Source organism: Pelodiscus sinensis, chromosome 5 (genome assembly GCF_052426305.1).
Source record: "Pelodiscus sinensis isolate ZL-2025 chromosome 5, ASM5242630v1, whole genome shotgun sequence".
Lineage (NCBI taxonomy): Eukaryota > Metazoa > Chordata > Testudines > Trionychidae > Pelodiscus > Pelodiscus sinensis.
In genome coordinates, this window is record NC_143056.1 from 75,079,093 (window position 1) to 75,103,703 (window position 24,611).

Here is a 24,611-nt window from a genome sequence, read left to right on the forward strand (position 1 = left end):
GTTCCTAACTCATTAACTGATGACCCACTGCAGTGCCCTATAATAGCTCCTTAAAGTGATTGCAACTTATCAAAGTAAAGAGTAGACATTGTATTATTTTAAATAGTAGCAATCTGGAGCATGAATGGTTCAGTTCAATTAAACAAATTGAATTTAATTCAATAGTAATTTAATTACAGCAAGTGGAAAGTAGAATAGACCCATGGGATCTCAACTCAATGTACTGTACTTCTTAATACTCATTTGTCCCATAAAAAACACCCAGATTGAGTTGATCTCTTCTCACAGGAAGGCTGGGTGTTTTTTTGTGTTCCTTGGTGGAGGTGCTGACTCGGATTGCTGGTACATTTCTTCCCAACCTACACATCTCGGGGAGCTGAATTAGTTGTATCAGCAGCCCTCTCAGAACAGAACCCCTCTGCATATGCACCCTCATGGCACTGATCTGAAATTAATTAATCAGAGCAATAATTGAGGGGAACAGCCTGACTAAAAAATGTTGCCTAAAATCTCTGAAAGATCAAAAAAAGATGGAGAAGGAAAGATGGGCGTACACATGGGTCTTTATTATCCAACTATTTTTCTCACCACCTATGGGAAGTAACTTGCCTGTTCATTACTTTCCCTGCTATCCATCCGCCTTCTCATTTTGTAAGTCGTATCCATTTCGGCACTTATTGCATATCAGATGTGCATAAAGTGCACCATAATTCACATCAGTAGTGATTTTGGGCCCAAATGTCTACCTATAAAATAAAAAAGAGAAACCATGCTCTTCACAAGGTCAGGTCAAAAGCCCTGAGGAAAGTTTTCCCAATATATAATCTACGTGTAAACCAAAAGGAAGCATTTAGCGATCAAAAGCTTTTCATCTGCTGTTATTGCCACATTTACTTTGCTGCTGTTCAGACTGATAAATGCTGTATCATTTATCTTGCCTGAATTCCATGGAGAAGCTTATGGCTGGGAATGAACAAGGTCTTATCCTAAGTATCAGTCACTAAAAGCCTTCCTTCGAAACCTTCACTTATTACTGGGGTTTACACACTGGCCAGGAGTGCCTTTTGATTTCCAACAAAGCCATGCAGACCTTGGGCTCCTTGAGGGCTGTATCCAGCTGCAGAGCCCAGACAGGAGATGCTGTTGCCTGCATTTCAGAGTTAAGATCTATTTCCTTATGTTCTGTCACACTTCTTTGCCTTGAATTAAGAAAACATAGTCTCCTGGTATTATGCATTTTCGTAGTGTCTTCTATCCAAAAGTCTTCAAAGCACCATTCGCAGGCATGAAGTAATTACGGCTCAGTTCAACCCATGTGAGATACAATAGACCTTGTTATTTCACAGATGGGAATTGCCCAATGTCAGACAGCACACATGGTACAGATGGAATAGTACTTAAATATTTTGTCTCTGAGTTCTGTGCTTAAACCACAGGACAACAGAACTTGAAGTTAAATGTTATTTGATTGAACTGTGTGGAACATGCCTCCGTCGACAGAGGCATGTAGATTTGTGTATTCGAAAAAGGGAAATGAAGCCGCGATTAAAATAATCGCGGCTTCATTTAAATTTACATGGCTGCCGCGCTGAGCCGACAAACAGCTGATTAGCTGTTTGTCGGATCAGCGCGCTAGTCTGGACACTCCCCTGCCGACATCAAAGCCCTTTGTCGGCAGCCCCAGTAAACCTCATCCCACTTCATGCTACTTCATTTCCCTTTGCCTATCTGTCTAATCTACATGCCTCCATCGATGGAGGCATGTAGTCTAGACACAGCTTCAGTGTTTTTAAATCTGATTTGAATGGGACAGGAAAATTACAAATTCCTTTGAAAATAAGTGTTAAAAATTAGAGAGAAACCCAAATAAAAACAGCTGCAAATATCCATGAATGTCCAATGAGTGTCTGAAAACCTGAAACTTAGATTTTGTAAATTATCCTTTCTCTTGCAAAAGTCTGAATCAAAATCGTGGATCAAAATGTGACTGAATTGACAGGTACTCAATACTCACTGCACTTTTAGGCCATCTCTGTAGAAAATGGAGTAACAAAGTGGCAAATATTCCTCCTTAGAGAAAAGAAAACTGAAGCAGAGAGGGAAAGCAATACAATGAAAACCAAAAATTTCATTTCCATTATCTCACTGCCCCATAGGAAAACCAGTAGAGTAAAGCAAATGATTCACTCTTCTACTATATTTCATTGTCACTACACTGAAATGTTATAATCTCTGCGTGTATAATATTCTACAGCTGTTCTATGCTATTTTAGAGAAAATGGACTTAACCCTCATCTGAACTTCCAAAACCGTCCCATGCAATTAGTAGAAGTTTTAAAAACCAAAGATGAAATTAAATATATATATTTAATGACTTTGCTACACAGTCTTAAGCTAAAGGAAGACTTAGTAATTAATCTATATCTATTTAATATGAATTTCACATTATTTCAATGACACAAATCTGTTTGACTATTTTATATTCAGTTATTTAAAGACCACAGTTCATCTTCTACACTTTTTTCTCTACCTTGCAGCCTAATTAAATACATGCTTCATTATTTCCAAACTATGAAATGCCTTTCTCTTGCTTTATTTAAAATTAATTTAAAGGCGAGAAGTCTAAGAGGAATTCCATGCTCTGAAGACCATGGATCATGTGATGCATTTCAAGCATTTTTTTTCTTCCTACTGATTGGCCAAATTCTTCTCTCAATTTCACATTAAGGTCAATTTAATCAGTATCTGTGAGAACGTAATTTGGCTCTACATCTGGATAATACCAAAGAATCAGTCTGACTACATATACGAGTCTAGTTTGTGGGATGAAATGTTGGGAGTTCAAGATGCATCACAGAACTTTGGGATGGTGGTATATTACTAGGAAAAGCAAGACCGCCCTTGGTAGGGTGCTGTCCCTTAGATAAGATACTGAAATGCAGCTCCTACCATCCAACCCTGCCCCAGTGGAATTGAAAGACAGCATGGAACTTTTTATATAATACTTATGGAAATAAGCCAGTGTAATGGATGACATTCCATCACTCAGTAAAGTAGGTTCTTACATTTAAGATGATGAGATATTGTTGAGCATCTAATCACTGTTGTGCTGACCTACAGTTACTGTAATGTCAGTATGAAGCAATTTGGAGTATCGTGGGTCCAATTCTGATCTCACACAGTTTACTTCACCTGGGTTTCTTATATAGACAGGAGAAATTCAGAACAGAATTGGTTGCTTTGGATATCAAAACCAAAACCTATTGCCATTTGTGATTGAAAATACCTTTTCTATTATTTGGCTGAAAAAAAAATTAAACAATTAATAGTCTTGCAGCACCTTAGAGACTAACAAAAAATGGTTTCATGAGCTTTCACGGGCAAAACCTACTTCTTCTGATGAATTATTTTGCTGTTATTTAAAGTGATATTGTAAAGATTGTAAAGATTGCAGTTAGAATTGTGCAATTCTAAGAAAAAGAGTGATTCATTAGTCTCTTGTTTTTTTTAAAAAAGCCCCATTGAAAACACCACTATTTATTGGCAGCACCTAACTTTCCAGGTCTCCGGCTTTCATCCCATGCTTGTAGTGATACTATCTTCACCAACCAATGGCTCAAGGAGATGACAACAGGTTTTTATCACATTATTTTATTTTGAAGTGAAATTCTTAAGTTATAAGTATGGCAACACAAATTGTGATTAACACCCCTTCCACCTTCCCCATAAAATGGAAAGGACAATGCCAGATATCAGAGGTTAGTACTGCCACCAGTAAACTTAATGCTTGACACATGATGGTCCCAAATGTCTGTTGGGCCTTCCAATATGAGGACAATGCTGTTAGTATGTCAGCCAGCACTGGCCCAAAATTCTGAAGTGAATATTTATCCCCGAGAATCAGGACAAAAGGAGTACCAAGCTCTCAGATCCAACCAAGGTACATCCAGCAGCAGAATCTGAGGAGAATGCAATTGTATCTTTTAACTATCTTCTGACTCCTCTGATCTTGAGCCATCAGGCCTGATTCTCACTCAAACACAAATTATACTTTGCTTGAAGTCAGTGGGCCAGAATCCATATGTACTGGACATTAAACAGAGCAGATTGAAAGGTCAACACCTTCCAATCTGCTCTGTTTAATGTCCAGTACGTATGCTCTGTCTCAAAAGCTGTCTGGGTCAAATGGAAAGAAATACCAAATGGAGTGAAGACTCAGAATGGCGGGGAGGGTATGGAAATCAGTGCATAATAAAGTAAATGGAGCTAGTAACGTGAATCAATGCCACCTTCTTTTCTTTAATACATAGAAACACTCACGTCTCTAACTTCTTTTCACAACCCCGTTTTCTGGCACAAATGACATACACAAAAAAAGGAGAAAAAAAGCGGGCCCCTGATGGGATGCATTTAGATCTAAAGATTAGGAAAGATTGTCTAAAAAGTATGGAACTCACATTAATCTGAAGGTAGAAGCACTGGAGCTAACAAAATGCAATTTATTAGTCATATGGAATGGTTTGGGTTTAGATCATATCCTATTAAAGATTCAAGAAGCTTTTCTGTGACCTAAATGGAATGAATCTTGGCAGGCTGTAAACAGCCAGTGATAACTACTATTATCTCTTTGCTAATTTGCTCTGCTTCCCCCAACAGTTTTCACATGTGATTGGTTTCTTACAGGGGAACTCTAGCCAATCAGAAAGAAAAACATGTGGTGTGTGGCTCGGTGTGTGTTTGTTGTCCATGTGTGTCCAAATCGGACTTATGCTCACATTGAAAACAAACAACAAAATCAATTGCAGTTACAAAAAAAGTGCTGGGAGCCCTGTGACCTCTGGTCTGCTGCAAGTTCAGACAGATCTGAGTCTATCCAAGTCCGGGTTTGCTGATCTTTTAGACTGTAAGTCTCGCCTTTGTTTTTTCTGGTGTACGCGAGGAGAAGGAGGCTGGAGAGGATTAGCTAGCTGAAGATCTGGCCCATAGCTTCAGATTCATCCTACAAACACAATGGAGAATGCATACTGATGAGATGAGAGGACAGAATTGTTCCCAGTAGGAAGGCAAGTGATAGTACCAGTGTCACACGGACAGCAGATTTACAACTCTCTGATGTTCCATTGGAAACTCATTCATATTTCTGGTAGCCTCATCCTCTCCCTTTCTTTCTGTCCATAGCTTATGTTCTGGGTTCCACCGTGTAGCAATGATGCATATGTATATTGCCAGTTATATATGCCTCACTTCACCCACCTTGACAGACTTTCTGCTACCGAGTATCTGGGGTCTGAAGCCTGAGTACATTGGTGAATCAAACCCTGAGTTTTTAATTGTTGTATCTCAACCAGAGAATCTGAGAGGCATCATTGGAAACTCACTTGTTACCCGACAGTCTGGATCCCCTCTTATGCCATATCACCATAGACTGTGTATGCCATGGACTCAAGGTGTAGTACCTAAAAGGTACAGATGAAGTAGTGCACAGGGCTGGTCTCTTAGGGTATGTCTACACTACCTCGCTAGTTCGAACTACGGGGTAATGTATGCATACCGCACTTGCTAATGAAGCCCGGGATTTGAATTTCCCGGGCTTCATTAGCATAAGCGGGGAGCCGCCATTTTTAAATCCCCGCTGCTTCGAACCCCGTGCAGCGCGGCTACACGGGGCTCGAACTAGGTAGTTCGGACTAGGTGCCTATTCCGAACTACCGTTACTCCTCGTGAAACGAGGTGTACCGGTAGTTCGGAATAGGCACCCTAGTCCGAACTACCTAGTTCGAGCCCCGTGTAGCCGCGCTGCACGGGGTTCGAAGCAGCGGGGATTTAAAAATGGCTTATGCTAATGAAGCCCGGGAAATTCAAATCCCGGGCTTCATTAGCAAGTGCGGTATGCATACATTACCCCGCTAGTTCGAACTAGCGGGGTAGTGTAGACATACCCTTAGATTGCATCTACACTGCACCCAGAACTACGCAAATTGCATATCTTATTCTGAGTTAATTTTTAAATAGCTCATTTTGAAATTTGGTGTTGTCTACACAGCACTTATTTCAAAATAAATCGCTATTCTGAAACATCCCTTACTCCTCATGGAATGAGGTTTACAAGACACTGGAATAGCGAGCCTGTTATATTTTGCAATAACGGGCGTACTCAAAAGACACAGAATAGGCTGTAGTGTAGATGTAGGCTTATTTAACTTGGATCTTTTAAACAGTTACCAGTCCATGAGAGGCCCCTTCCTCTCATCCCTGACAGCTTACTTTGCTTAAGATCCAAAGCTAATAATGCTAAAGCAGAAAGGACATCATAGAAGAATTGGGTAGCAGACTTAACAGAAAAGATGTTTGGACTCAAAAGCAATAAAAGACTGTCATGATATCCGGTAACCATTCCAAAGTTCTGATAGAAAAGAATCCACAGCTCAGAGACTGAGGGTATGTCTACACTACAGCATTAAATCGAGTTAACTTAATTTGAAATAGTTAATTTGAATTAAGCTAATTCAAAATAACGCATCTATACACAAAAACTATTTTGAAATAGTATTTTGCTATTTCAAAATAGCACGTCCACACTGAGTGGACCCTGAACCAAAGTTAAGGCTGGCTGGAAGCAGTGCCGGCAGGGCATCAGGTTAGGACTTAGTGTGTGGGGCTGCTGCCTGAGGCTATCTGAGCTCTTAAAGGGACCCTACCCCCACCCCGGACAGACAGTTCTCAGAGTTCCCCGCTTGCTTGTCTACCTCGATGAGAGACAGCAAAGCAGTCTTGTCTTGGAGTGCCCTGAGTGCCCGCACTTGGGACACCACAGCACTATGCCACAAGAAGCCAGAGCTGCCCCAGAGCATGCCAGTGCATCTTGTGGGGTTGTTGCCATCAGCCCAGCTGCACTTGCTGCAGGCTGCTATCCAGGGGGGTCCATCAGGGGGCTGTCAGGATCCAGGAGGCCCTGCAGGAGAGTGTCCACCCCGAGGAGCCCTCAGAGCCACCCTGGTCCTCTCCACCGGGGGCTTGTGCCCCATTCCTCCCTCACATCCTTCCACTTACCCCTCCCTAGCCCCCCTTCCTGATGTTCAAAAATAGAAACTGGGTTTATTGAACAAAACTGGGGGGGGGGGATGAACCTCTGGGGAGATGGGGAAGAGAGAGGGTGGGAAAGAGGAGGGGGAAACCTGGGAGGAGGGAGCTGGAAGGGGGAAGCAAGGGGAAGAAGGGGGAGGGGAAGCTCAGGGCCCAGGTCTAACCAGACCAACTTGCGGGTCTAACCAGACCAACTTGATTTTCATGCAGACCTGCTCCTGGATTCGCATGTGGCCTTTGGTGGCCAGGCTGGCAGCTATCCTGTCATAGACAACCTCATTCCTTCGTCTAGTGTGGAGATCATGGACATTGGAGGCATCCCCCCCAAACCTGAATAAGGCACATGATCTCCGCCCTGGACCAGGAAGGCACCTGCCTTCTCCATCCCCTGTCAGACTCCTGGGAGCTGGCAGACTGCTCCTGGGGAGTGGTGGAGGGCTGGCTGCCAGTGGCTTGCTGGCTCATGTTTTGGGGCCACTGGGTCAGGGGCCTCGGTGGCCACTGCTGGCTCTGGGCTGGCAGGCTTGGAGCTGGCACAGGCACTGTGACCAGGGTCTACCCCTTTAATGGTTCCGGGGCTGGGGGAGAGGAGAGTAAGTTTTCCTGGTTGTGCCCAGAGTGGCCACCAGGGCTCCCTGGGAAGGGTTGGAGGCCCCCTTTTTCGAATTAAGTGTCTACACAGCACTTAATTTGAAATAGCTATTTCAAATTTGGTGTTACTCCTCATAGAATGAGGTTTACCAAATTCGAATTAAGCGCTCCGCTATTTCGAATTTAATCTGAAATAGCGGTTTGCCTGTATAGACGCTATTGAAGTTAATTCGAAATAACGGCTGTTATTTTGAATTAACTTTTGCAGTGTAGACATACCCTGAGTAATGATAACACTGAGTAATGCAGATGTATAGAGAGTGTGTGTTTGTGCATTCTTTCTTTGGGCCAGGTCAGGATGCAGACTAGAAGAATAACTGATAATATGATTTCATATGTATTTCTAAGACTACATTTACACTGAAATAAGATGGCTCAGTTTCATTGACTTCAGTGGGGCTAAATTTGCTTCTACTAGTCAAGAATTTGCCCACAGGCACTTATAACAGGGACTTGAAGGGTGTGTCTAGATTACAGGGTTTTGTCGACAAACATGGACTTTTGTCCACAAAACTATACCTACGTCTACACTGCCGTTGAGTTCTGTCAACATAATATCGACAGAACTTAGCAGTTTTGTTGACGGCTGTAAACCTCATTCTATGAGGACTAATGCCTTTTGTTGACAGAGTTCTGTCGACAGAAGGCGTTATTGCATCTACACTGTCCTTTGTGTCTCCACTGTCATGTTGACAAAGTGGCTTGCTTTGTCGACAGAACTGGATGTGGTCTAGACACTCTTTGTCGACAGAAGCTTTGTTGACAGTATCTGTTGACAAAACTTCTGTCAACAAAAGCCTGTAGTCTAGACGTAGCCAGAGTCATGTTGCTGAGTTGCTGTATGCCTCAGTTTACCATGTCCTAAAATAGTATTAATTTTTACTGTCTACGGATGTGTACTATAATTTTTTACTAAAGCATTTTTAGAAACTATTTTGAAAGTTATAACAGAAGTACAAAGTACTGCATTACTATCATTTTATCATTAGCACCACAAAAAGGCTATGTCTACACTCGTGGCTTCTTGCGCAAGTATGGCCGTTCTTGCACAAGAATCCGCAGAGCATCTACACTGCCCGCGCGCTCTTACGCAAGGAAATTTACAGTACGGCGTGGTAAGAGAGGGCTTCTTGCGCAAGAGCTATGCTCTTTTTTAACAGGTGTAAGCCCTCTTGCGCAGGAGCTCTTGCGCAAGAGGCAGTGTGGACACTCAGCAGGGATTTCTTGCCCAAGAAAGCCCTATGGCTAAAATGGCTGTCGTAGTTTTATGGCACAAGAGCATCCACACTGCCATGGGAGCTCTTGCGCAAAAGCATAGCACGCACATGGCAGTGTGGACGTTTTCCTGCGCAAGACTTCTTGCACAAGAAGCCGCGAGTGTAGACATAGCCAAAAGGTTTTATATTTTTTAAAAAGGAAAATAGAAATTCATCTATTGACCTGCAAAATCACTGGAGCGTGCTCTAATAAAGAACTTTAGGAGCAACTCACAAAGGGATAGCTCAGCAGTTTGAGCATTGGTTCCATAAATCTAGGGTTGAGAGTTCAATCCTTGAGGAGGCCATTTAGGCTCTAGGGCAAATCTGTCAGGAATGGTATTTGGTCCTGCCATAAGGGCCAGGAATTGGACTTGATTATTTAAATTCTATGAAATATGCCTGTCTCCATATATTATTACTCAAACTGTCTTACTAGCCACATACCTGCCAGGCACCTCTCATTGGTAATCCTGCAAGCTGTCTGTCATTTTCTATTCTTAGAAAGTCTCTCAAGACTGGGAATCATACAAATAACTGTGGCAAAATAGAAATTGAGAAGGTGGCCTCAGGGAGTCCACAGCTTCCTCTTTTATCCTGTAACCACAACTGGTCTTGGCAGGCTGAGGTGCCTCTTCAGGTCATAATCAGACAACCCCATGGACTAATTTGAAATGAGGGCAATTACATCCTAGTGCATTTCTGTTCCTTTCTACCTTGATTATTATTCAAAACAATCGCTCTAGTGTGCTATTGATAAAAATACATAACCATATTTAGGACAGTTGCAAAGTATCCTTTAATTATTCCATTGTTAAGGTCTCAGCTCCCAATGTATTTTATGTCTCCTGCACCACAGAGGTCTCTACGGGAGCCAGTGAAATTATCTATATTTCATGTTCCTGTTAAAAGCACAGTTACAGGCATAGTAAATAATAGCCAGGTCACTTTAGTCCATGTGTCTTTAGAGAGTGAAAACAGGATTCAAAAAATAGTATAGAAAATTGTAAAACTCTGATACACTGAAGAGCCTTTCTGACATATTTTAAGCAAAATTGTACCCCTGTCATGTCTCATTCTGTGACTAATTTTTAACTATTTCATTGCTTTTGATATATCTGCAGCATGTTTGTGAATCAGAAATAAATGTATGTAGACCACCATTATCACTATGTTCCTACCTTATTTATAGCTGTGCTCTATGAAAAGACAGAGGCCAAATTCTGATTTCAGTTACCCCAGAAGTAACTCCAGTGAACTCAGTTATACAGTTGGTTAATGGGAAACATGGGAGTTGCGATTGATTTTTACAATGCATTTAGAAGAGTGGGATACAAGAGGAAATTTAAGTATAATACACAGAGAGTGAGTCAAATTCTTCTTACATGTATGCAATAAAATTTTCATTAAGATAAATGAAAGTTGCGCAGTTGTAAGTGGTTAGGGAATTTAGCCTATTTCCATGCAATTATTCCTAGTATACAGCAGCCCAAATTAGAATCGGGGCATAGTTCTGCAGCACTTGTTAGACCTGAAAAACCACTGGCCTTATTTTTCTTTTATACTGTTACTCTGTTAAATTCAATAGTTTCAATAGCAAAATACTAAGTTTTGACTGATAGACAAACATTTTGGTATCTGCTCCCTTAATTTAGTTTCCAGTGGATAATTGTCTGAATATTTCACTTGTCAATATTTTAAATGACTCAGGCCTTTGAATTATTAATATAAAATTCCTTGACAAATGTGTTTGAAAAGCAAAGAGTTTTAACACAAATCTTACACTAAATGCTTCCTTGTTCCAACTGCACCTCCCAAATGACCTCTTTAGAAAGAGAAATCAAAGAGGAAACCAATATCTCCTAGCATATTAAATCACTTTTGCGTTTCCCAGAATAATTACCATGAAATATTTTGTTAGAGAAATATAAATATTCCACCTAATTTTGCAAAGAGCTTATTGTGGAGCTTCTCCAATACTGAGACAAAGTACAAACCCCATTGTTTTGACTGCACTAAAATAGTGTCAATCACTATTCATTCTAAATATATGTATCATATCATGTACAGGCAGTCCCCGGGTTACGTACAAGATAGGGACTGTAGGTTTGTTCTTAAGTTGAATCTGTATGTAAGTCGGAACTGGCGTCCAGATTCAGCCGCTGCTGAAACTGACCGCCAGTTCTGACTTACATACAGATTCAACTTAAGAACCCCAAGTCAGCTGCTGCTGAAACTGATCAGCCGCTGATTCCAGGAAGCCCGGGGCAGAGCAACTGTGCCTCAGGCTTCCTGTAGTCAGCGCTGGTCAGTTTCAGCAACGGCTGACTTGGGGACGCCTGGGGCAGAGCAGCTGGGGTGCTGCTGGGTTGCTCCAGTAGCGCTGCTACTCGGCGCTACTGGGCCAACCCAGCAGCACCCCAGCTGCTCTTCCCCAGGCATCCTGATTCAGCCGCTTCTGAAACTGACCAGCAGCGGCTGATTCAGGACGCCTGGGGCAGAGCAGCTGGGGTGCTGCCGGGTTGGTCCAGTAGTGCCCAGAGTGGCGCTGCGGGACCAACCGGCAGCGCCCCAGCTGCTCTGCCCCAGGGTCCACAACAAAAGCCTGGTCTGCTGGGGGGGGGGCACACTAGCTGCGCCCCCCCCCCCCAGCAGACCAGGGACATGGGGAGCAAAGCCGCAGCGGCGGGGTGCCTCGCCTCTGTGGCTTTGCTCTGGCGCGGGACCCGCTTTGCTCCCGGTGCCCCTGGTCTGCTGGAGACGGTCCCCAGCAGACCAGGGGCAGCGGGAGCAAATCCGCAGCCATGGCGGGGTCCCGCGCTTCTGAGGCTTTGTCAGAGCAAAGAATGTTTTTGAAAGCATAGAACATTGTGCAGAAAGTAAACTAAGCCAACTTTTCTTCAGTAACCCTTATTTCAGTTTCTGTTTATGCCAAACTGCAGCTTCAGTAGTAACTATTCTAAAAATACACCCAACAGTTATTCCTTCTCCAGAGGTAAAGCTGAAGCAGCTAAAATGCTGCAGGAGGAGCTGTAATAAGGCAAAATCTGCCACTCAAAATAATGGCAGAGTTTAATCAATTCAAGTCCACTTCATCAAGTACTAACATGACATTTTAGTACTGCAACCCATCTGTCATTCACATCCCTCAAAGATTACAGTCCAGGGCAAACAAATGGTAAAGTATTAATTTCAGTTATCATCATTTTCCAAGATCTTTGATGAACTGATAACCTTATTTCTGATTTTCTTAGCTCTAATGTGGAGAGGAATGGGTCATCTGATAATAGTCCTTGATAGATCTGATGAGAGAATCTCAGGTAAAATATTCAAAAATGCCTAAGTGACTTAGGAGCCAAAGTCCCATTGACCTTCAAATTTCTCAGATACTTTTGAAATGTTTATTCTTCCTACAAAAAATTGATTGAATTTCATTTAATTCGTGTAAAAAATTAAAGACATAAGCGAAATATGAGTCTTAGGTGTATGTCCAATACTTTCCCCTCCATTTCTAACCCTATTAATAAACTTCCCAAAGACTTTCCTGGGAGACTCAGGGGATCATAGTCAGACTGGGGTAAACAGTAGAACTTTCATGTAACTTTGGGCTATCTCCCAAATACTGAAGACAGTAATGTAAGTTCCACACCAGGTACAAGTTATGCTGAAAACAGCAGGAATATGTGGTACAACAGTAGAATATGAATCCATTTGTTATGGAATGGGGCCTTGATTTTTCAAAGCCATCCACATGAACAGGTCCCCATTATTAAAGTCAGGTTCGAGGCATCTGCTCAGTTTGCACATTATACTTGTTTTGCACACCCGTTGAAAGCCAAATTGGTGCAAGTCATTTTCTGATCATCTCATATTAGATGGGGGCCAAACTTGATCCTGATTCATTTAAAACCCTTACTGCCAATGATAATTCACTTGTATCTTTGTTTACATCACCAATGAACTTGGCTCAACATCCTAGATTCACAAACAACATAACAGACTGCAGTTGGTATATGCACGAAGACACATTGATTATATTCTTAAATTTAAATAAACAAACATTTGCAATTTGGGAGATTAGCAAGACTTTCTGAATTAATGTGGAAAAAGTCAATAATTTTTCCATAGTACTACATGCTCTGATGTATTTGATCCTGTTTTTTAGGAGACACTCTCTGTCTTCATTTCATCCATGGATGGCAATAACAGCAACTTTTGGTACATGTAGGCTTTGGAATTCACTCATGCAAAAACTTAGAATATTAACTGGGGGTATGTCTACATTCCATCGTAGTTCAAACTAGGGTGGCTAATGTAGGCATTCGAACTTGCAAATGAAGCCCGGGATTTAAATATGCCCATATTAAATAAACCCCATAGTTTAAATGCGCTGTCATTTTTAAATGCCTCATTGCAGGAGGAGTAACGGTAGTTCGAATTAGGAGCTTTAATTTGAACTACCTAGTCCGTGCTGCGTGTAGCCGCAGACAGAGAGTTCGAACTACAGGGCATTTAAAAATGGTGGCGCCTGGGAACATGCAAATAAAGCCCAGGATATTTAAATCCCGGGCTTCATTTGCAAGTTCGAATGCCTACATTAGCCACCCTAGTTCAAAGTAGGGTGGCAGTGTAGACATACCCAGAAACAATAAAACTAATGATTTTCTATAGCAAGGTGCAAATGGAATATTTTTTATTGGTAGAAATAGTGGTGGTCTAAATAACTAAAGTGCATGACTTAAGGACAAGAGAAAGTAAATTTGTATGGTGCCTATAACAGTGGATATTGGTCCATGACTAGGGCTTCTGGGTGTAGCAATGCAAATAATATAGACTTAATGAGTTGCTTGGGGTTTTTTAATTGTCTCCACTTATACTATCTAATTTTATGTTAAATCTCTAATAAACTTTACTAAAAACAAACAGTAAAGGCCTTGATTACTTGATTGCCTAATCAGTCTAGCTAATTATCATCCTTCACAACAGCCATTAAAGGCTTGTTTTAAGGGGGGGGTGTATTTCTCCTTTTATGTTGACTTGAGGAATCATAAATCATTCTCTTTCCTAGCTATCTCTTTCGCACAATAAAAGGTCCCCTAAATCACCAGGAAATGTAATGATTTGTCAAATACATGGATTGGTCACATAGATTCATAGTTTCTGAGGTCAGGAGGTCATCTAGTTTGACCTTCTATCTAACACAGACTGTAGAAAGATTCCAAAATAGTTCTTGTTTGAAACCTTATTCAGAGAAAGCTCTTATGGCCCCTACTAGAAGTCAATGTCTTGTTGTCTTTTTAATTGAAGAGTTCCAATGTATAAGGATACTTGTTGGTTGGATGCATTGTTTAGTCACAGGGGACCATGTAATTTTTGGAAATAGCCTTTAGAGCTATGTCACTTGAATAGTAGGGATATCAAGAGATGTAGCTAGCCCACTGGGAACACTAAGCAAAAACAAACACACACACATACACCACATAATAAAAATTGAATAGGGGAGACCCTTGAGTTGCTTAGTCCCATAAGCAGTTGTTTAATTTGCTTATGCCTAGCACCAGCTCTGATGAGTACTAAGATCTGTTCACATATGAAGCCAATAAAGAAAAACACATGTATCCATGTTAAGATTTCACTCCTTTCCAAACAAATCAGGTGTGTTCTTTCTTTGGATGTGAGCTCTCATTGTCTTAAGCAGTATCCTTCTCTTGTAGTCCTCATGCCTCTTTCTGCATGGATGGTTTATTTTTAGTGAACTTTTTCAAAGAGTTTATTTTAAAGCCTGGCTAATCTTTGCTGCTCCATGGACAAGGCTGATCTCTTGATAAATCTTAGCTAAGATTTGTGTTCAGCTGCAAGAAGATACCAAATGGCTTTTCAATTAATCCTCCTTTAGGTCTACACCATTGAAGAGAAGACCTATTGTAAATTAACTACAAAAAGGAAGCTAGAATGCTTGTGACTTGGCTTCCCTGTTTAAGATTCTAATGGAATCTGAATAGTGTTTTGAGGGGGGAGGAGTTGCACACACTTGTTTTTTTCTTAGTGAGCTTCTCTTTCTTCTTGGTGTATTTTTAGAATCACTCAGATTCATACCATTCTGCCTGTAATTACTGGTTTCTCGGTGCTCTTGGCCACCACTGCACGTGTCCCTGCATTAACATTTTTCTCCTGCTCCTGCCTTGCACCTGGCCTTGCCTCTGTACTGAGCTTTCCTCTTTTCCTCCTACCCTGCTCACTCCAGTTCCTGACTTCCAGCTTGACCCTCAGCTCTGGCTCCTGACTAGATATTCCAACCTGACCCTGGACTCTGGTGCAAGGATGTTAAGAACTAATCGACTATCTGATAAGCAAATGCTTATCGGATAGTCGAGTCGACTAGTCAATTCCGCCTCCCCTTGCTGCCTATATCAGATACAGGCAGCAAAGGGGGTACTTCAAAGCAGCAGTGCCGCATGGAGCCTGTATCCCAGGCTCCATCCAGCACTGCCACTTTGAAATGCTGTGGTGACGTTTCAAAGGGGCAGCACCATACAGCTGATCCTGGGCTCTGTGCAGTGCTGCTCCTTTGAAATGCTGCCATGGCAATTCAAAGGAGCAGTGCTGCATGTAGCCCAGGGTCAGCTCTGTGCAACACTGTTGCTTTGACATGCTGAGGTGGCATTTCAAAGGGGCAGCGCTGCACAGAGCCCAAGATCAGCTGTCCAGCACTGCCCCTTTGAAACGCTGTGGCATTTCAAAGCAACAGCACCATGTGGAGCCCAGTATCAGCTGGGGATTCTCTAGCTGACCCCGAGCTCTCTGCAACATTTCTGCAGAACCCGGAGCCAGCTGGAGAATCCCCAGCTGCTCCCGGGCTCCGTGCAGCGCTGCTGCTTTGAAATACTGAGCAGAGCACAGGATCAGCTGGGGAGTCCCCAGCTGATTCCAGGTTCCAGGGAAATTCCAAACTGGCTCTTGTGCATTTCAAACTGGAAGGGCCCGCATGGAGCCTAGAGTCAGTGGGACTTCCTGCTGGCCCCGGGCTGCACGTGGAGTTCCAATTTTGAAACTTTCAAAGGAGCAATGTGGAAGTGCCTATCGACAGTTGACAAAGGAGCAATGCGGAAGTGCCAGTATGGAAATTCCATCAACTACTTTACTAGTACATTAATCATTATTTAACATCCTTACTCTGGCTATCAGTTTGTGCCTTAAGGTTTTGCCCTTGGCTTTGGCTCCCCTGCTGCACACTCCAATCAATAGGGTATGCTGCTTTCATCCCGGTCAGCTGACAGAGAGCAAGATTTGCAAAAATGGGCTATGACTCTTCTCTTCTATGCTAAATAATCCTAGAATGTTGCTTTCATTTCAGAGACAGAGATACACATACCTACGAGAAAAGACTGCATATTTTGCAATTTTTCCTACTATAAAACACCAATCTGTTGCTAAGGATGGGCGGTTTGTTGAATTCTTGGCCAGTTGAGTGCCTTATAAATACATGCAAATATCTCTGTGATACTCCAACTAGATCTTATAAATGAGACTGTAGTAGTAGTGCTGTGTCCTATTTTGGGCATGAATTTCAGATCTTAGATCCCTGGCAGCAATTCATATCACATCTGAAGGAGGAAGTCAGTTTGCTGCTGTTAATAGGTTTTATCTTCTGTCAGTCTATACAAAGAGCAACCTGGACACTGGTTGTTGGAATAACAGATGACTTAGCTGTCTCCTAACTGGAAAAAAGGAAAAGATCTGAAAGTTAGTAATAAGGGAGCATAAAAAATACCAGCAAAAAGAGGAATTACTTTTGTTAGACTGAAGCCCCTGGGCCTTGCAGTAATTCACTGTTTATTTCATTCATATGAAGCAAAGAATATATGCAAAAAAATTGTGCTAATCACATCAGCTGAGAGTCCTGGCCTGTTCTCATTCACTTACATATTGTTGTTTTAGGAGATTTCTGGCGTATTAGCCAGCCAGCCTTAAGACTCATTATATCAGGCTTCTGGCGCTTTGCATGGTAATAATAAGCAGAGAAAAAACTGCATGCTCCAAAACCCCAAAGGCATTTCCTCAGCTTTTTACTTCACTCTTTGCTATTTGATTGGTAATATTTCCTTTTACAGTGATGAGGAAGAGGGAGTTGTCTGTTATTTCTGAATCATGATTACTGCTGTCTTTGCTGAGCAGATAAAACATCCTCTAATGACAGCCCGAGAGCAGATGTGATAAATCGTGCACACTGTTCACGTGTTGATTCCTTTTTATCCCCACTGTTTAGTGTCCATGGATATGTGGTTCTGGACCTCTCATATTCCTAGCCATTAAGCCGCGCTTACCTCAGACTGGCAATCTGAGCTTTTTCCATGCCCTTAGTTCAAAGAGACATACTTTCCCTCCTAAATCACTCAGACTGCAGTGACGAGACTAGACTATACCGATGGATAAGTGGCCCTTTTCTATCAGTTGTTCTGTGCCCACTGACTGCAGCCCAAAAACATTCTTGAGGAGATTTTAAAGCCGATTAGACTACCCAACTGCCACTGAGAATCTATGAGGGTATGTCTACACTACCCCACTAGTTCGAACTAGCAGGGTAATGTAGGCATACCGCACTTGCAAATGAAGCCCGGGATTTGAATTTCTCGGGCTTCATTTGCATAAGCCGTGCGCCGCCATTTTTAAATCCCGGCTAGTTCGAACCCCGTGCCGCGTGGCTATGAGGAGTAACGTGGAATGAAGCCTAGTTCGAACTACCTAGTTCGTGCCGCATGTAGCCGCGTGGGACGGGGTTCGAACCAGCCGGGATTTAAAAATGGCGGCGCCCGGCTTATGCAAACGAAGCTCGGGAAATTCAAATCCCGGGCTTCATTTGCAAGTGCGGTATGCCTACATTACCCCGCTAGTTCGAACTAGCGGGGTAGTGTAGACATACCCAGAGAGGTGGACTCCTAATTCCCATTGTTCCCTTGAAAATATCACCCTGAAGAGATAAAAAAAGATGTGTATTAATTAGACCATCTAGGCCTAATGAACACAACAATCTAGGATCGTTCCCTGTACTAAATTTGAGTGATTTGGCCAGTCCACTGTTAAAGGATGAATAATGGATCTTTGCTATTTTCCCTGGGACGCTATGCTGCAGCCTAGTTAATTTAATCATTAATAAATACATATATCCATTTCTTATGAATTATTTTCTGGATATTCAACCTAATTTCTACTTTGTTTCATTTTATCTCACTATTCCTAATTCTATTTCCTTGGATAAAACTAATTAATCCCTTCCCCTCTTTGGAAATGCATGATTAATTCTGGAGTTCCACATCTCAGCATGCTGCTCAAATATTACAGAAAAATACTGTGCTAAGTATGCATACTACATGATCCTTATACACGTAAAGCTTCATACAAATTATTTATTGTCATCCTCCTTGCGTCCTGTAAAGATAAGTAACAACATTGCTTTGTTTTCTTATTTTGCTAATATAGAAAACTTTCCCATACTTGTGTATGCAAAACTCTCATTCTACTTTTCAGTCTCTCCAAGTAGCCAGCTGTTGTGATGTATATTCTAGCTCAGCTGTTGGAGTTAGTCTGTTCTCTGTTTTCATTATGGAATTCCTATCATTGTCTCAATAATAGGAAAGCACATTTCTTTCTGTCTAGTTGAAGTGAAGTATGAGCTGACTTGAATGACTGGCAATAAGACCACCTACTCTTCAGTGTGCTTTCCTTTTCTAGGATAAGCCATGCACCAGGTATGTGCCTCTGCAAAGCAATGACCCTTACCTCTCTGCCTCCTTGTTCCATTTTTGCAGTGTGCACATTAAAGTCCTCTGATGGGCACCTGAGCAGATAAGGTTCATGCTTGTTTGGCTGTTAAGAAAGCAGCTTCTGACCTAGACTCATAGCACTTTTTTTCCACCCAAGTACATAAAACCTGTCTTTGATCTTGTTCCTGCATATCAATGTCCATCTGGAGTGTAAAGAGAGTTAGAGGAGAGCTGTGAGAAAATTCTGCATCCTCAAGGTTATAAAACTCCTTACCAACATATGGTGTATTTTGAGCATATGCACCATCACTGTATGGAAAGGTAGGAGTGGATGGACTGTTTCTATGGGCACCATGTGACAGAAGTAGAATCACAATATCACAGGTACATGTAATTGGTCTACTGTAGTCAGGCTCAGCTCCTTAGACTTTAGTCAAGTTGCACCTGCCCACACCAAGTCTGAATTTGGCCTCAAAACGTAAGTAGTTCCAAATTAAATCCACAAAAATAGAAGACAGATCTGGCTGCACACTGTATCATTCAGTTCTTGAAGGGAAATAATGTTCTGTTCTAGAAAGGTCCCCTTTATTACCTTAATCAGGACCTTGGAGGAACCCAAATAATGAAAGATCCTGAAGAACCCATCCCAAAGTTAATATGAGAACACTGGGGGGGGGGGGGGGGGTGATGTATTGGTTCTAGGCAGAAAATTAGTAAAACTATTGATGTTCATTAAATCATCCAGTTCTTTGCAACAATAGTCAGCCTTAAGGCCAAATTTTGCCCTTTTCTACTTGAGCATAACTGCAACTGACTTCATTGGGAATTGCATCCACTTATGCCTAGGTTGAATTTGGTCCCTAATGTATTAATTAAAGGCCATTGGTTACCTAAGGCACAAGTATAGTGCCCTCACAGACTGAGGCCAGCAGAGTATGATATTATCTAGGCATTTCCTAAGTCAAACTTAAATGAGCTCCATATTCCACTTTAAGAACAAATGTTCAACATTTTCTCCAATAATTTGAAAATGTTATAGTGGCAGAAGCTATCAACAAAAGGCTTCAGTGCAGATAAGAAAAAACTCGGTGCAAATACAAATTGGCTAATCAGAGAAAGCTGTTGTTCACATCTCTGAGAACTCAGTAAAGATGGATCAGGCTTTGTAATGTTTTTAAGTTGTTATACAGAAGCCTACAGTACACTCAGTCACTCACAGCTTTTGAAAAAGCTGAATATTCTGATATCATTTTGTAGGCATTGTAGGAACAGCTCTGGATCTTCCAGAAATAAAGTGGATAATGTGTCTGTGATACCAGAACAAACTTCCATGAATTTTAAAGGTAAGGATAAGGCCTGCCTTCATGCCCACTCCTGTGGTTCTCTTCAATTCTGTTTTGAGATGTGCATCAATCCATATGATGATTTCAATTTTAAGCTTCTTAAAAGAGTTTTAGGAAATTTGGCAAAACAAAATGTTAGGAGAATCTTTCTGGGGAGAATATAGATGAAAAATGTATTATTTAACTAATACATAGTCCAGAACTGAAACTTTTAACCTGAGCATTCTATTTGCCCTCACTTAGACAATCCATACATCCCAGTTTACCTTTACCTGTATACTGGCCTGGAACAAACTCCTGGATCAGGGCATCAGTGAACACCTGGAAAATTTTAGTCCACACCCAGATCCAAACTTAAAGGCTTTCAGGCCCATTTCCACAACCATCCCATCTCTACCAAGAAAAGCTGTATAAAAGGCCAGGAAATACCTGAAACATTATTTCTTGAATAATTATTTCTTTAAAAATTATTGCTTAGATTATCATTTAAAATATTAGCTTATTAAAGGGCAAAAACTCCTTTAGACATAAAAATACATAAAAAAAGATTTTTTTAATGAAATTGGTTATTTGATTTTTTTAGACTTGAGGGAAAAATATGAAAGAAATTATGTTCAAAACATAGCCCACTCTGTATTAATTAGATGATATAACGGACTAAACCTTTGCAGCTGCTTAACACCTCCAAAAAATAGATCATATATTCTATGGATTAAATATATAAATAAAAGAAAGAAGCTTATGGCTTACATTGTGCAGCCTGACTTTTCACTGCTACAAAAGTCTCCTAACATTTTCACAATGAGGCACTCAACATCACAGTCCACAGCTACAATGAATATAGGATTGAATTTTCTGTTGCTGAAAACCATTAATAATTCACACTTGAATAATCAACATGACAATATTAGGTTGCCATGGTAAGAGCCCTATTCATAAAAATGTATTTGGGCCATTTGAGCATGAATGTTGCAGAGAGAGAGAGAGAGAGAGAGAGAGAGTGTACACAGCTGGTTATAATTGGGGTTGCCTCAAAATACACAATCTGCAACTCATTAAATATTGCATTGTATTTTACACAAATCAACAGAGCTCCACTCCAGTTCATGGAGCTGGAACAATTTACCCCAGTAGAAAATGTAGACCATAAACTGTAAGGCAGTGCAAATGTTACCAGTTTGAATGGGGAGGAGGAGTGAGAGATTGTATTTTGCATTTGTCTTCTAGTTGCACTCATTTGTGGATACATGTGAGTTTCATGTTCATATTTCAATAGACCAATAAGAGAAAGAGCATGTGTGTATGCATCTCACTGTACTATATAGAATCAGATATGGTGACCTAAATGTCACTGGGCCAATTTTTTAAAATATACACTAACGTGCTTCTGTAAAAAAAAGTCCAAGTCATATTTTTGTGTGAGCTGAAGTCATTATCTGTGACTCCTGTAACTGAGACTCCTTCCTGGAATCTGAGGCATGAAAGTCAGCCATGAAAAGGGGCAGTGAATGTATTGGATATTGTCTGGCATTGCAAATAATTTCAGAAGGAAAGGTATGGGAAAACTTTGTAGCTCAAACAGTTATTGCCAACATGAAGTTGTAATTAATAATTATTATTATTTATTATTAACAAAAATGGAATTCACTGCTGCATCCTCTGGGCCTCTAGTTCTAATTCAGCTCATTAGTGGCCTAAATGCATTAGCCAACTAATGGCAGTTTGGTGACCATCATGAGGTTATACATTCCATTTCCTAAAGAACAGGTGCCCAATAGGGTTGGCAGGTGTCTGGTATTGTACCGGACAGTCCGGTATTTGTGCTCTGTCCAGTAAAAAGTCAGAAATACCAGACATGTGCAATGTCCGGTATTTTCTGATTTTTCCGGCTGGGCACCGGAAAGAAACCTGGCGTGGACTGGGGGGGGCGGGGGCGGCGGCTGGGAGTCCCAGCTGGGAGGCGGGGCTTCGATTCCCACCGGGAACCCTCAGTCGGTTGAGTGTGAGGAGGGGAAGCCTCCTCCTCGCTCGTGCGTTGCCAGGAGCCTGCGTGGGACAAGCAGCAAGTTCCGAGGTCAGTCCTGCTCCCCGCCAGCCAATTTGCTCAACCCTTCCCCCTTCCCGGTCGGTTCTCCCCCACTTCCCCTCCTGATCTTCCCCGGCCAGCCCCCCTGAATCCCCCCAGCTCTACTTCTCGCCCCCCCTTCCTCCCAGCCAGTGCCGCGGCCCCCGCCCCGCCCAGCTCTGCTTCCTGCAGGCCCATTCCTCTTCCTGATCTCCTCCGGCCAGCGCCGCTGCAGCCCCTCCCGCCCTGACCGCTCTGCTTCCCACCCCCCCTTCCTCCCGGCCACCCTTGCAGCCCTCGATCGCCCCAGCTATGCTTCTCACCCCCCTTACTCCCGGCCAGCCCCACCCCCTCCCACCCGTTCCCCCCCCAATATCCCACAGCCAGCCCTGTTCCGCCCAACCCCCCCCACGACCAGCCCTGCTTCCCCCCTTCTCCTTCCACCAGCCCCGTTGCCCCCCCCTTAGCTGTTTACAGGCCCCCCCCTTCCTGGCCAGCACCACTCCCTTCCTGGCCGGTCCTCCCTCCCCCCCCAATGAAGCCTGTCTTTTTTTTTTAATAACTACCTGGTAATCCCTAGGGGTATGTCTACACTACAGCGCTAATTCGAACTAACTTAGTTCGAATTAGTTAATCTGAACTAAGCTAATTCGAACTAACGCGTCTAGAACTAAAAACTAGTTCGAATTAGCGTTTTGCTAATTCGAACTAGAATGTCCACATTAAGTGGACCCTGAACAGGGCTTAAGGATGGCCGGAAGCAGTGCCGGCAGGGCATCAGAGGAGGACTTAGAGTGTGGAGCTGCTGCCTCAGGCTAGCCGAGGGCTGCGCTTAAAGGGTCCCGATCCCCACCCCGGACAGACAGTTCTCAGGGGTGCCCCGCTGGAAAACCAGTCCTGGCTTGGAGTGCCCTGAGTGCCCACACTAGGCACATCACACCACTCGGCCATCAGCCCGGCTGCACTTGCCGCAGGCTGCCATCTGGGGAGAGGGGGCAATTGGGGGGCTGCAAGAGAGCTTCCACCCCCAGAAGCCCGCAGAGCCAGCCCAGTCCTCCCCATCGGGGGCGCGTACCCCATTCCTCCCTCACCTCCTTCCACTTACCCTTCCCTAGCCCCTTTTCTTGATGTACAAAATAAAGGACAATTGTGTTCAAAAATGGAATCTGTCTTTATTGAACAAAACTGGGGGAGACTGGGAAAAGGAGGTGGGAGAGGGGAAGAGAGAGGCTGGGAGAGGGGAGGGCAACTAAAATGATCAGGGGTTGGGAACAGGTCCCATATGAAGAGAGGCTAAAGAGACTGGGACTTCTCAGCTTAGAAAAGAGGAGATGGAGCGGGGACAGGATAGAGGTCTCTAAAAGCAGGAGTTGGGTGGAGAGGGTGCATACAGAAAAGTTCTTCATTAGTTCCCATAAAGAAGGACTAGAGGACACCAAAGGAAAGGAATGGGTAGCAGGCTTCAAACTAGTAACAGAAAGTTCTTCTTCACAAAGCAAAGAGTCAACCTGTGGAACTCCTTGCTGCAGGATGCTGTGAAGGCTAGAACTAGAACAGAGTTTAAAGGGAAGTGAGATCAAGTCATGGAGGTTGGGTCCATGGAGTGGTATTAGCCAGTGGGTAGGAGTGGTGTCCCTGCCCAAGGTTTGTGGAAGGCTGGAGAGGGATGGCACGAGACAAATGGCTTGGTCACTGTCTTCGGTCCATCCCCTCCAGGGTCCCTAGGGTTGGCCGCTGTCAGCAGACAGGCTACTGGGCTAGATGGACCTTTGGTCTGACCCAGGACAGCCATTGTAAGCTCAGGGCTCAGGGTCGGGGGTCTCAGTGGACCACCTTGATTTTCATGCACACCTGTTCCTGAGTGGCCAGGCTGGCAGCTCTCCTGCCCTAGCCGGCCACTTTCCTATGCCTAGTGCGGAGATCGTGGACAAGGTCTACGATGTCCACACTAGCCCAGGTGGGTGCCCGCCTCTTGCGGTCCCGGGCAAGCTCCCGGGAGCCACCAGCCTGGTCCCGGGAAGAGGGGGAGGGCTGGGGGGCATCAGGTGGCTGGCTCGATCCGTGCCAGGTGCAGGGTCTGCTGGCTGGGTGCTGGCAGGCTTGCACCTGGCACAGGCACCGTAGCCAGCCGTGCCCCTTTAAGGGGTCCAGGGCCGGGAGGGGGTCATAGAGTTTCCCTGGTGTTGGCCAGAGTGGCCACCAGGGTAACCTGGGGAGGGCTAGCCTCCCACTAGTTCGAATTAAGGGGCTACACATCCCTTAATTCGAACTAGCTAGTTCGAACTAGGCTTAATCCTCGTAAAATGAGGTTTACCTAGTTCGAACTAAGCGCTCCGCTAGTTCGAATTAAATTCGAACTAGCGGAGCGCTAGTGTAGCGCCTATTAAAGTTAGTTCGAACTAACGTCCATTAGTTCGAACTAACTTTGTAGTGTAGACATACACTAGCAGTG

At 43.1% G+C, this 24,611-nt stretch overlaps 1 protein-coding gene across 1 annotated transcript in view; it reads right to left on the minus strand.

Annotated features, from left to right (window-relative positions):
* SLC1A2 (solute carrier family 1 member 2) overlaps positions 1-24,611 on the minus strand; it is a 134,285-nt gene that overhangs the window by 88,009 nt on the left and 21,665 nt on the right. The gene's annotated exons all lie outside the window — the stretch shown is intronic.